Genomic DNA, 13,826 nt, shown 5'->3' with positions numbered 1-13,826 from the left:
ATACTAGTACTATTATTGTTCGACATCCCGAAGAGGCGAACAGCCTAGCGCAAAGTTTACTAGTACTACTACTATAGAGGTATGTACTATACTACTAGGAACCGGATGGAGGAGCGTCTGCACTCTTATTATATTTTAAAAATGTGATAAAGCAATCTTCAACACATTTGGTTCTCTTCTAGGGCTCTTGCATGTGATAATGGAAGTTGATTGCATGGAACACTCGCCACAATTCTCGCTTAATTCGGGCTCATATCCTGTTACAAATAGGAGCGCTCAATAATATTTTCTCTTTTTTGTTATTCAGCATGTAAATGGGTCAGCAAACCTTGCGACACATCTTTGTGTGAACCGTGCTTGCTGCACTTTGAATGTGGCCGAGAGCTCGCTTGATGAAACACCTCGCTTCCTTCTTATTTTTTTGCGGGGTACCTTGCTTCCTAGTGACTAGTCTCTTGGCTGATCATCCTAAGAATGCTTATATATTAATAAAGCTCTCTCATTTACCCGTAAAATAGATTAAGCCATATTAACCGGAAAGGAGGGAGTATGGACTAGCACTACTTTTTGGTGTGTCCCGTCAACTCGCAGAACAAGGAGAAGCTTGCAGGACAAGGTGAAGCTTGCATACGCCTTTTGACTAATGCAACCTACCCTCGCCCAGGCGGTGGGCATGCATTAGTTCATTCGGTGTCAGATTGCCAAAGGCATACACTATAGTACCCAACATGCGGAGTACCATCATTGTTCGACTTCACGAAGAGGCGAAGAGCCAAGTGCAAGGTTTAGTAGTACGAGTAGTACTACTACTAGAACCGCATGCACAAGCATCTGTACTTTTATTTTATTTTAATTTCTGATAAAGTACACATTTATTCGGGAGAAGGGCGGAAAACGGCAGTATTAAAAAACATCGAACATGTAGTGATGATATCGATCAACCATGCTCGAATATATCTTCGCCTCCATGCGAGCTTGTCTGTGTGTTCTCACTCCTCCTCTCTCTCAAGGAATAGCGGGTTGGCCATTTTGCCGTCAATTGAGATCGGTTTGCTCACACTCCGGCCCCACATGTCAGTGATATGCCAAGAGGAGGTGCACTGACTGACTGGCCATACACGTATTTGGTTTTGCACCTTCGTACTACTCCTCCCTCCGTCACAGTTTACATGGCGCGCTTCATTCTGATGCATTTCTCTCAATGCATTGCCACCACCAGAGAGACTTTAGACGTGTTTAGTTTAATGATCAATTAATTAGGGCGTGGTAACCACAATCAAGTCCACAATTTTCTCTCGATGTACTACGGAGTGGAGTAAGTGCATGCATGTGAGTACCTGGGGTGGAAGCACTGCATGCATGTGTGTACGCATTATTTCCTCTAGTAATAGACGCCGTGCTATAACTACCAATGCTATTTTTCAGGCCGACCGCTAGTTGCCTTGGTCCCAGAGATTTTTTTGAAGCGCGCTCTATAAACAGTGACGGATGGAGTAGTATGAGCAGATTCAAAGAAGAGCGTATTGATGGTTGCTTCTTCTGAGAAACTTATAGTGGGAAATGAGGGGCTTATGATTTGACTGCTCATTACTCACTATTAATGCGGCGCAACGACCGGGATGAGTCTCCCATGCGGTTGTGCACTACTCCCTCGGTTCTTAAAATGTGGTATTTGTCTTTCTAGAGATTTCAACGAGTGACTACATACGAAGCAAAATGAGTGAATCTACACTCTAAAATATGCCCATTTGAAATTTTTAAAAAGACAAATATTTAGGAATGGAGGAGTATAATTGTGTGCATGACACATGGACCCGGATGCTGAAGAGGCTTCTGGTAATGCTATCAAGCTTCCATCATTTTGTTTACATAATTGACGTACTATACAAATAATTTTCCAGCGACATGAAATTGTACAATGCTCTGAGCTTTCAGCTTTTGTTTCGTGTGTCTTGCCATCGATGCTCTTTCGGAGACAATAAAAAACTAACTTCCTTGCTAACGCATCTCAATGATTAGCAGATCAGAGCTAATATTTACATCACAACTGAAGACAAAGTTGTGAGAAGGTGTTTGAGGGAGTCCTGGATTAGGGGGTGTTCGGATAGCCGGACTATACCTTCGGCCGGACTCCTGGACTATGAAGATACAAGATTGAAGACTCCTCCCCGTGTCCGGAAGGGACTTTCCTTGGCGTGGAAGGCAAGCTTGGCGATACGGATATTCAGATATCCTACCATTGTGACTGACTTTGTGTAACCCTAACCCTCTCCAGTGTCTATATAAACCGGAGGGTTTTAGTCCGTAGGACAACATACACAACAACAATCATACCATAGGCTAGCTTCTAGGGTTTAGCCTCTCTGATCTCGTGGTAGATATACTCTTGTACTACCCATATCATCAATATTAATCAAGCAAGACGTAGGGTTTTACCTCCATTGAGAGGGACCGAACCTGGGTAAAACTTCGTGTCCCTTCCCTCCTGTTACCATCCGGCCTAGACGCACAGTTCGGGACCCCCTACCCGAGATCTGCCGGTTTTGACACCGACATTGGTGCTTTCATTGAGAGTTCCTCTGTGTCGTCGCCATCAGGAAGGATGCCTCGCCCCGTCTTTAAAGACGGCACCGTTGCTAAGGGAGCTTTGGCTGTCGGCCAAACCCTCCGGCTAGGTGGTTTTCTTATGACCGCCCGTTCGGCTTCTGCACCGACGATGACCTCTCGGGCCATCAAAAACAATCTTCATGTCAGCTCGGAACTCACCGAGCAGTTAGATCCAATGGAGATCTCTTCCATAAACGAGCTCTTGGATCGCTTCGTCGCCCTGGGAGTCGCTACGGATTACGACCAGATTGGGCCTAAACCCGATCTAAGAGAGATTAACTCTCCCCAAGTCACCCATCATGTTGCCGTGGTAGAGGGACAGTGCAGCGACCCTTCATCTATCTTGAGGACTCATTACGTCCGGATTCCCGATCCCTCCAAGCCGGATACCCGCGGAGGGGAGGATATCACTCAATACCTAAACTTAGAGTCAGGCGACGGACTGGATTCATTGGACAACGTCCAGGAACCCAAATTTTCGAGTTCGGAAATTCCTCGGCCTCTGAGCCTCAGATGGGGTGAGGCTTCGGATTTAATTCCACCCACCCACCCGAACATTAGCGATCTATCCCAAATTAGGCAAGAGCCCGAAGAAACAGTACATCATTACTGGGCCAGATTCCTCCTGGTTATGAACGGGATAAAGGACTGCCGCGAGGAAGACGTGATTTCATTCTTCTGCAATAATTGCACGGACAAGGGAATCCTCAACGCCATAAGTCTCCGTGATATCACACGCTTCGCTGACTTGGCGTCCATAGTACGAAAGTAATGTGCGATGGAAAGCACCCGGAAAACCGAAATAAAATTTTGGGATAATCCGGCCCTGACTGCAAACCCAGTGCGAAATAAACGGGTGCATCATTGCCAGACACCCGGGTCAAGCACCAAAAAGCAAAAAACCTCTACAGGGCATGGAACCGTATTGGAAGGATGGCTTAATGGACCCTGTAAGATTCACAGTGCGGAGGATGCCACACCAACTCACAGCCTTAGAGCATGTTGGATACTCCGACAGGTGGCAAAAATCGGCAAAAATCTCCTAATTCCGGAGACCACAGAAAGCCACCCCAGAGACTCCAATACGGTATTAACAGTCTTCGAGACTTTCACATCAAATAATATGCAAAAAAGGACACTCCGCAGCCTTGCCGAAGTCTACCAAGTAGCAACAATAAACCCATGGAGTGACATGGCTATTACCTTTAACGCAAGTGATGAACCTAAATTCCGAACAGCCCGAGCACCAACTGCATTGGTCCTTAGTCCAATAGTGGACGGCTTTCGTCTTACCAAGGTACTCATGGACGGTGGCAGCAGATTAAACCTCATTTATGAGGAAACTCTTCAAAAAATGGAAATAGACTGGAATCGCATCGAGCGAAGTAGCACAACCTTTAGAGGAATAATCCTCAGTCGAGAAGCGCACTGTACAGGAAAAGTCACACTAGATGTGGTGTTCGGCACGCCGGATAATTACAGGTCCGAAGAGGTCACGTTCCATGTGGCCCCGTTCAGCAGCGGTTATCACGCTCTGCTAGGGCAGGAAGCGTTTACAATCTTCCAAGCAATACCCCATTACGGGTACATGAAGCTCAAGATGCCCGGGCTCCACGGGATCATCACTCTCGCTAGTGATCCAGACATAGCACTCCGTGCCGAAAACAAGACAGCCGCACTGGTCCTCGAGGCACTATCCGAAGCCCTAGAAGCTGAGGAACTGACGGCGCTGCGCTCTACGGTGAATAGGGACGATGTGGTACTCGACAAAAGATCCAAGTCCACCTCCTTTAAACCAGCGGACGAAATAGTCAAATTCCAAGTCCATCCAACAGACACCAATAAAACAGCTTCCATCGGGGCATAGTTAAACCCTGACATAGACGTCGCACTGCGAGAGTTCCTACGAGAGAACTGGGACATTTTCGCCTGGCACCCTTCAGACATGCCAGGAATCCCACGCAGGCTGGCCGAGCACAGCTTAAACATCCAAACAGGATTCAAACTTGTCAAACAGGCTCTTCGGCGTTTTTCCGAACCTAAGAGACAGGCCATGGGAGAGGAGCTAGAAAAACTATTGGAGGCTGGATTCATCAGAGATATAAAACATCCGGAATGACTAGCAAACCTGGTGATGGTACCAAAGAATGTCAAATCCTGGCGCCTGTGCATTGATTTTAAAGACCTTAACAAGGCTTGCCCAAAGGATCCCTTCCCCCTCCCCCGTATCGATCAAATTATCGACGCTACCGCAGAACACGATTCGTTGTGTTTCCTGGACGCATATTCCGGCTACCATCAAATCAAGATGGCAGAATCAGACCAAGCCGCAATGGCATTCATCACACCATACGGCCCATTCTGCTTCAACACAATGCCCTTCGGGCTCAAAAACGCCGGCGCAACATATCAGCACATGATTCAGACATGTATGGCAAACCAGATCGGCAAAACAGTGGAGGCATATGTAGATGATGTGGTCGTCAAAACAAGACATCTCGAATCTCTAGTAGACGACTTGAGGCTCACATTCGATAACCTCCGAACATACGACATCAAGCTCAACCCGGAAAATGCGTTTTCGGTGTTCCAGCCGGAAAGCTCTTGGGCTTCATTGTATCCGGTAGAGGAATTGAAGCAAATCCAGCCAAGATCCGAGCTCTGTCGCAACTGAATATCCCAAAGGACCTCAAACAAATACAAAAGTTAACCGAATGCGTGGCGGCTCTAAGCCGCTTTATCTCCCGCTTGGGAGAAAAGGCCCTACCCCTTTATCGCCTCCTTCAGCGCACCGAACACTTCAAATGGACGGATGCAGGCACGACCGGACTCGCCGAGATAAAAGCCATATTGGCAACAAACCCAGTCCTGGCCGCGCCAAACACTGGCAAACCAATGCTATTGTACATCACAGCAACACATCAGGTTGTAAGCGCAGTGCTCGTCGTCGAACGAGAAATGGACGGACACAAATTCCCCCTTCAAAAGCCGGTCTATTATGTGTCCACCGTCCTCACTCCCTGCAAATCACGGTACCCGCATTATCAAAAGATTGCGTACGCGGTATTCATGGCATCCCGGAAGCTACGACACTACTTTCAAGAGTGTTCAATCACAGTAGCCTCGGAAGTACCACTTAATGATATTATAAATAATCGTGACGCAATGGGCCGGATTGCAAAATGGTCCATTGAGCTCCTCCCGTTCGACATAGCTTATAAGCCACGGCGAGCCATCAAGTCACAAGTCTTGGCCGACTTCGTCGTAGAATGGACGGAGGCCGAACTCCCTAAAGAGTACGGCACATATTCAAATTGGATCATGCATTTCAATGGCTCCAAAATGTTGGCTAGACTGGGGGTTGGCGTCGTTTTGACGTCCCCCACAGGAGACACAGTTCAATACGTACTCCAAATTATGTACACAGACTCCAACAATGCAGCCGAATATGAGGCCCTTTTACATGGTCTCCGGATGGCAGTATCCATGGGCATTCAACGCCTAGAGGTGCGTGGGGACTCGAACCTCGCAATATCCCAAATAAATGGAGACTTCGACGCCAAGGATCCAAAGATGGCGGCTTACCGCAACATCGTACTAAAAATGTCAGCTCGATTCGAAGGGCTTGAATTTCACCACATAGCCCGGGAAAATAATCAGGTGGCAGATGTCTTGGCACGCATCGGCGCAAAACGTGATGTAGTACCCCCCAACATCTTCTTGGAAAGGCTATTCAAGCCATCCGTAGTATGGGAAGGGGAGCCACACAACAACAGCCCGGACCCAACCGCACTGCCCGACATCGAACATTCTGACACAATCGGCGGCTCTACCAATGAAATAGCACCTTCAGCCCACGCAATAATGGCCGTCATCGCCCCGTGGACAGAACCATTCCTCGCCTACCTTATTAGGCAGGAACTCCCCGAGGACCAAAATGAGGCACGCTGCATAGTGCGGCGATCCAAAGCCTACAAAGTCCACGAGGGAGAGCTTTATAAGAAAAGCACTACCGGAGTCCTTCAAAGGTGCATCTCCGAAGAGGAAGGGCGGAACCTCCTGGCGGAAATTCATGCCGGACTTGGCGGTCATCACGCTGCAGCTCGGTCCATTGTGAGCAAGGCTTTCCGCTCAGGCTTTTACTGGCCGACAGCCCGCGCAGACGCCCAGGACTTAGTCCAACGATGCACCGGTTGCCAGCTCTTTGCAAACGAAAGCCATATGCCACCCACCGCCCTCCAAACTATCCCCATCACTTGGCCCTTTGCGGTCTGGGGGCTTGATATGGTTGGACCCCTTAAAGGCGGAACCCACAAGCACAAATACTTACTGGTCATGGTGGATAAGTTCACCAAATGGATAGAAGCCAAGCCCGTCAAGACGACCGAATCCGGACCTGTGATAGACTTTATATCCTGGGTTGTACACCGTTACGGCGTCCCCCATAGCATCATCACTGACAATGGCACGAACTTTACGGCTGACAAGGTAAAACTCTGGTGCAAAAACATGGGCATCAAGCTCGATTATGCTTCCGTCTATCACCCACAAACTAACGGCCAGGTCGAATGTGCAAATGGTCTTATCATGAGCGGCATTAAACCCTGATTAGTGCGGTCCCTCAAGGAATCTAACATGCACTGGGTAGAGGAGCTCGACTCCGTACTCTGGGGGCTGCGGACCACGCTGAATCGCACCACCGGATACACATCATTCTTTATGGTGTACGACACAGAGGCAGTTTTGCCTTGCGACATAATTCATGACTCACCTCGAGTGCGCATGTACGAAGAAAGAGAAGCCGAGCTCGATCGGCAGGACAGTTTGGACGCGTTAGAGGAGGAGCGTGACGTAGCAAAAGCCCGTTCCACATTCTATCAACAGCAGGCTCGAAGATACCAAAGCAGAGAAGTACGGGCCAAAAATTACAACGTTGGCGAATTAGTTCTACGGCTGCCGAACAAGAAAAAGGACAAACTCAAGCCCAAGTGGGAAGGTCCCTTCATAATTGACCAAGTCCTGACTGGTGGAGCGTACCGCCTGCGAAATGCATCGGATAACTGACTCGAGCCGAACCCATTGAACGCAGCCCGTCTCTGAAGATTCTATGCCTAGCGCCGGATCCTGTGTTCGTCTCCTTACTCTGTCCATTTTTTATATACTTTCTGTCTTACATTTCTCTCCTTCTCTCTCTCTCTTATAGCCTTTAAAGGCTCATAAAGTGACACGCTATCCGCGCTCATTAAACCTGGGGGCTTCTTTAAACAGTAGCTTATTTATACGGGCTTCATGCCCAACACATGCGTTACGCTTCCGCGTGTACCTTTTATTCACCATTATATGCATCGATATGACTGAAGTTTTGGCCAAGCTGGGTTGCCTAGCTCCTGTGCTTACCCCTACGTTCCCGATTGTTCGGCTAGGTGGTAAAGGGAGCACCTCTGCGATTGTTACTGCCGGGTCAGCCGGACATGTACCTCAGACTGGGTGAAGCCGAAAGCTAGCGCTCTTAAGGGAATATTCGGTCGGTGAACTAAAGATGATCTTTTTTTATTTATCTATATGCCTCCAGATGTTTTTCCTGCGTTTCTTTTCGCAGCATGGACATGCACTTTAGGGCATGCCTCCCGGGGAAAGGAACCCCTAACGGAACTATTCTCCCTGGAAGATGTTTCTTACTAACCATGTAATATAACATAACTAGTCGAGCACTTGTCTGTTCACGCACTAATGACCCCTACGCCTGGTCTCCATGCATTCCCCGGTTCTTATATAACCGTATGGGAATTCGGACACACTCCGGACCGTCAGGTCCCGAGGCTGAAGCAAAAAGGTTGGCCATGACAAATGATCTACAATCCGGCTAGAAGGCATTATAAATGTCAATTAAATTACATAGTCATTTTGACTGATTGTATTCCTCTTCAATACCATCTAACAGGCTGTCTAATTTACAGTCCTGCTGGGAATACTTTGCGGCCAACTATACTTGGCTGTATACTAAGCTTACAGGGATCTCCTTCCCATCGGGCCCTATAGGACCGACCTCGGCCATGTGGTTGGGGTCAGCCTTTGAGTACCGCGTCTTCACCATGGCCCAGGTCTCCCTAGCACCTTGACGGCAGGCCGATACCTTCCACAATCGGAAGCGCCACCGTGCTCCCTTTAGCTTCTCCGCAATCTCTCCAAGACCTTCGGGCATGGAGATGGATGGCCACAGGGCCTGGGCGACGCCTTGCATCGCCTGCCGAACTCGATCGAGCAGTTGCGAGAGCTCGGGAAGAAGATCACCCGTAGAACTGGGCATCTCCTCTGCAGGACGACCTGTTAGCACACCTACAGACATTTCTCTGTTAGTCGACTTCCCCGCCGAACTTTCTTTTAAAGGTTCATTCAAGCACTTACTAAATATGCCGCGCCGAAGCCGCTGATTCTCCTTCATGGAGTCTGACAGCTGGGCATGAACATCTTTCAGCTCGACGCCTAGCTTGTTGTTGGCATCCTAGAGATTGTTCTTCTCCCGCCTCACCGTTGTTAGCACCTTCTCACCAGCCTTTAGCTGGCGTAGGAGGTGTTGTCTTTCCGGATTCCATCCGGCGCCATCTGCAATTTCATTTGTTAGATTCGCACCCATGCCGTGCTTTGCAATATACTTATCTTTCAATGTGTATATTACCAGAGGGAGTCTCCTTGGGCTCCCCTGCTGCGGCCAGTGCGGCCTCTAGCTGGGCTTTGCACTCTTCCAGCTCCTTGGACAGTAGGGAATTCTTTTCTGTAAGAACCTGCATAACAAATGATCCTTGCATCAGTTATTCTAACTGTTTCAAGTCTCGGGGGCTACTGGTCTATATATAATTACCAAAATTTTCTTACCCGTATGTCTTTTACATATTGCTCCGTGGCTCTGGCTAGACCATTTTGAGCGGCACGGAGGTACGCATCTCCTGAATTGAAGGCATCTAACGCCCCTTGGGAGAAACAAGCGTCGCGAAGGATTGTCCAGCGGCGCCTGTGGTTCATGGCACTCTCCACCTCAGAGTTGGTGGCAGACAACCCGTCCGCATCCTCCGTCGGAGAAGCATCTGGCACGCGCCTTGCGTTCGCCTCTGCCTCCGGACCAGGCTTTGGAGCCTGGCTGGTGGAGGCGCGATTGGCAGCCTCTCCGGATATAGTCCGACGAGGTCTCTTTGTCCTAAAGAGAGCACGAGTGTCAAATGTGCCTCGAAGGTATAACACCTGGGATAGGGGGGCGCGCCATACCTTTGCGCTGATGCCTTGTTCCGTACTGCACTTCTCTTCTACCCACGGGGCCCTGCAGCCCCTCGTTGGCTTGTCGCTGCAGGTTCGGCCTTCCGCCTCAAAAACCTCCCCTGCAAAGTTCGGTTGTAATCAGAAAACTGAAAACACGAGAGGACGGACCCCTATTCGGGATACTGGGACTTCGATCTCAGTTACCTGGGAGTCCGGAATTAGCCCTGGGTAATCAGCCGTAATGGCCACCAAGGCGTTGTTCATGCTCAATTGATAGAACACTCCATCAATTAGCTCCACATATATGTCCGGATCCTCTTGAAAGGCCGGGTCGAGGGACCATCCTGGGTCCTCGGGTTGTGGAGGAGGGCTGCTTATTTCCTTAACATCCCGGCGCAGTTCCTGCGTTGAAGTCGTCAGACTGAATATTTAACAATGGGAATACAAAACGGATGAGCAAGTAAAAGCGACCACTTACCCAGCCTGGGGGATTGTGCATAGAGAATCCACCTTGTGGGTTGACGCGGAGAAATTCCTCCTCTTCTCCCTTATACAAAGTGGACATGATCTTTAGCAGAGCGGCAGTTGAATCCGTCCCCTTACGGCCGTAGCGGGTGGTGTCGTCCTCCCTGTTGAAGTCCCACATGGGGTGGCTTCTATACTGAAGCGGCTGCACCCCCCGCATGATGCATTCGGCCATAACCCAGATCATGGTTAGTCCAGAATGGGCTAACAATTTTATTCGGCCCATCAAGTAAATGATGTCCCTGTCACTTTCCCTCTGAGGGCTCCGCGGACGCCAGCTTAGGCGCTTCTTTAAGGGAGCACCGTCGAATTCAGGGAGGCCGATCCGGACAGGATCCGGCAGCGGGACGTCTTCTATATAGAACCATTCCGAGGGCTAGTCTTCGGACGCCTTCTTTGGGGTTTCGGACAAATATCCGGTCCCGGCGATGCGCCACACTTCGGCTCCGCCCACTTAATACATTGACCCCTCCTTAGAACGGGGCACAAGGCAGAATAACCTTTTCCATAACCCGAAATGAGCCTCGACGCCCAAGAACAGCTCACAGAGGGCTACAAAGCTCGCAATATGCAGTACGAAGGCGGGCGTGAGATTGTGTAGCTAGAGGCCGTAGAACTCCAGCAGCCCCCGGAGAAATGGGTGGATTGGAAACCCGAGCCCCCTTATTAAATAAGGGACGAGGCACACCCGCTCTCCTTTGGAGGGATTGGGGCACCTTCCGCTTGCTCCCCGCTGTTATAGGTGGCGAGACCGGCTCGAACTGGGATCATGTAGGCCGAGGGGAGGAATCCCTTGGTCTGGAGCTTCACCAGCTCGCTATGCGGGATAGAGCATCTCTCCCAGTACCCGGGCTTGGGGCTGGAAGGGCGAGGGGAGGAGTTGTGATGACTGGCCATGGTGGAGTGGACCTTTGTCGGATGCACTCTGATGAACACTCGCGAAAGGGGGAAGATGTGGTTTGGATCTAAATCCTCGTCCCCTTAAATAGGGCAGCTCATTTACGCGGCTAGGGGTGTGAATGTAAACGCACTCAGACTTTTCATATTCGTTTGACACGAGGGAAGCGGCCATTATTGGGCGTAGAAGCCAAGGAGCGCAACATCTACAGAAAACCGGACTTTATTCAACAGGTGCACGGAATTTGGGGAGAACCCGCCTTGCAATGCCGAAGACAATCTGCGCGTCGGACTCATCGTCATTGAAGCCTGGTTCGGGGGCTACTGAGGGAGTCCTGGATTAGGGGGTGTTCGGATAGCCGGACTATACCTTCGGCCGGACTCCTGGACTATGAAGATACAAGATTGAAGACTCCGTCCCGTGTCCGGAAGGGACTTTCCTTGGCGTGGAAGGCAAGCTTGGCGATACGGATATTCAGATCTCCTACCATTGTAACCGACTATGTGTAACCCTAACCCTCTCGGTGTCTATATAAACCGGAGGGTTTTAGTATCTAGGACAACATACACAACAACAACCATACCATAGGCTAGCTTCTAGGGTTTAGCCTCTCTGATCTCGTGGTAGATCTACTCTTGTACTACCCATATCATCAATATTAATCAAGCAGGACGTAGGGTTTTACCTCCATCGAGAGGGCCCGAACCTGGGTAAAACTTCGTGTCCCTTGCCTCCTGTTACCATCTGGCCTAGACGCATAGTTCGGGACCCCCTACCCGAGATCCGCCGGTTTTGACACCGACCGTGTTAAATTAAAATTGATCCTTGCTTTCATTGGCAGCAACGTCCCCCCCAGCTTTGTCTAAATCAACAAGGCATGCTGGGAAAAAGTAGCTGTCTGGAGCATGCAACATTCCGATCATTTTGTGCAGTTCCACTGAAATAGAGTTGAGCGTCCCTGTTCCAAAGATATTAAGTGTGATTACGATAATAGAGGACTGCTGATGAAACAATAAACACACAAATAGAAGCCAGTCACCTTTGCAGTCTCTCTTAAGACTAACTAGTTGGAGAAGATTAAGCAAATAGTTGGAGAAGATTAGGCTCGGAGTTGGATGAGGAGGATAGAGCAAAACCAATCTCCCTTTGTGCAGTTGCACTGAAATGTAGAGACGTTGTCCGTGTGACATTTTAGTACAACTGCACAAAACACTCTTAAGAAAAAAGTGATTTGTGCAGTTCACCAAAAGGTCGCAATAGCAACGAGGTGAAATGGATAGCCCTGTTTGCAAAAAAGAGGTAGAAAGGAAACAATTACTAGCCAATAACAGTTGATGACACATACAACGACAAAAATAATCATATTCCTTGTCCTAAGGGAAGATAACAACATGGTTGTGTTTGTCTAAAACGGTGTGAGGACGAGATTGCAATATGGAAATTACGCTGGACGAGCTACGTTTTCGGCAAAGAACTATGGAAGATCCACATGAAGCGACATGGGAACACGGGCAGTGGAGCAAGGCCGGAGGGGATACCTCGGGGTCATCAAGATGTAAGTAGCTGGTGAGCGGCGGCAGGCGGGGTCTGCCCGTACTACGGCAGCGAGCAGGTGGTGTAGGCCCTACCGCGCCGGAGCTTGGTCAGAGAGAACGACGGGTACCGCAGATCGGGACGTGCTGCCTCGGCGCCGTCGAACGGAGAAATGATGCACCTCCTCCCTTTCCGCCGGCGGACAAGATGCGACCGGATCAGTGACCAACGGTGGGAGAGAGAGAGAGAGAGAGGCCACCGCCGCCTTGTGTGAGATACTCTGAAGAGAGACAAACCCAGGCAGGCAGGCTCCATTGTATATAGTGGAGCGGACTACCTTTTTCTCCATAAAAATCATTTTATATTCTATGTATGTGCCATTGAGAGATATAGCGTTATTTAAAAATAACGCGCCAACACATCAAGTCGAACTTTTTTTTGTGCATGCGTGGTACACGACCTCTGTAGGTAAACAACCGCTACACGCGTTCAAACTAGCACGTGGGCTGCAATTCTCGTACAGAAATGAGCTCCACCTTGTACCCACATGGGTGTGGCTGGGCACGAAACGTGAGTATGTGCACCTATTCTCTTCGTGTACGTACACCACCTACGTGGGGTTGTGTGAGAGAGATACAAATGTAGAGAGATATAGTGTGTGGGTTCATGAGTGTTTTTTTTTGGGGGGAGGGTCAATCAAAAAAATTTAACATATGCAATGTGTGTGAAATAGAGTCCTGGATATATCATATATATAGAGGGGGCGATCCACGAGAAGAGGGTGGAGGTATCATCGGCTTGAGGTATCCATAGAATCAAAGAGAGTGATGATGTGTGTGTGTGCGCGAACGCGCTCGAATTTGTGTGTGCCCACGTCAAAGATATAGAGTGGCTGGCCTACTGGAACGTGAGAGGGGACATGTGTAGTTTGTCTCTGTGGCATGGATACCTACCTACAATGCTCGACTATCGGTGTGTGGTGGGAGGGAGGTCTAATTAATTATAGAGGTAC

This window comes from Triticum dicoccoides, chromosome 4A (assembly GCF_002162155.2).
Source record: "Triticum dicoccoides isolate Atlit2015 ecotype Zavitan chromosome 4A, WEW_v2.0, whole genome shotgun sequence".
Taxonomy (NCBI): domain Eukaryota; kingdom Viridiplantae; phylum Streptophyta; class Magnoliopsida; order Poales; family Poaceae; genus Triticum; species Triticum dicoccoides.
The sequence above is the reverse complement of the archived record's forward strand: the minus strand, read 5'-3'. Positions refer to the sequence as shown.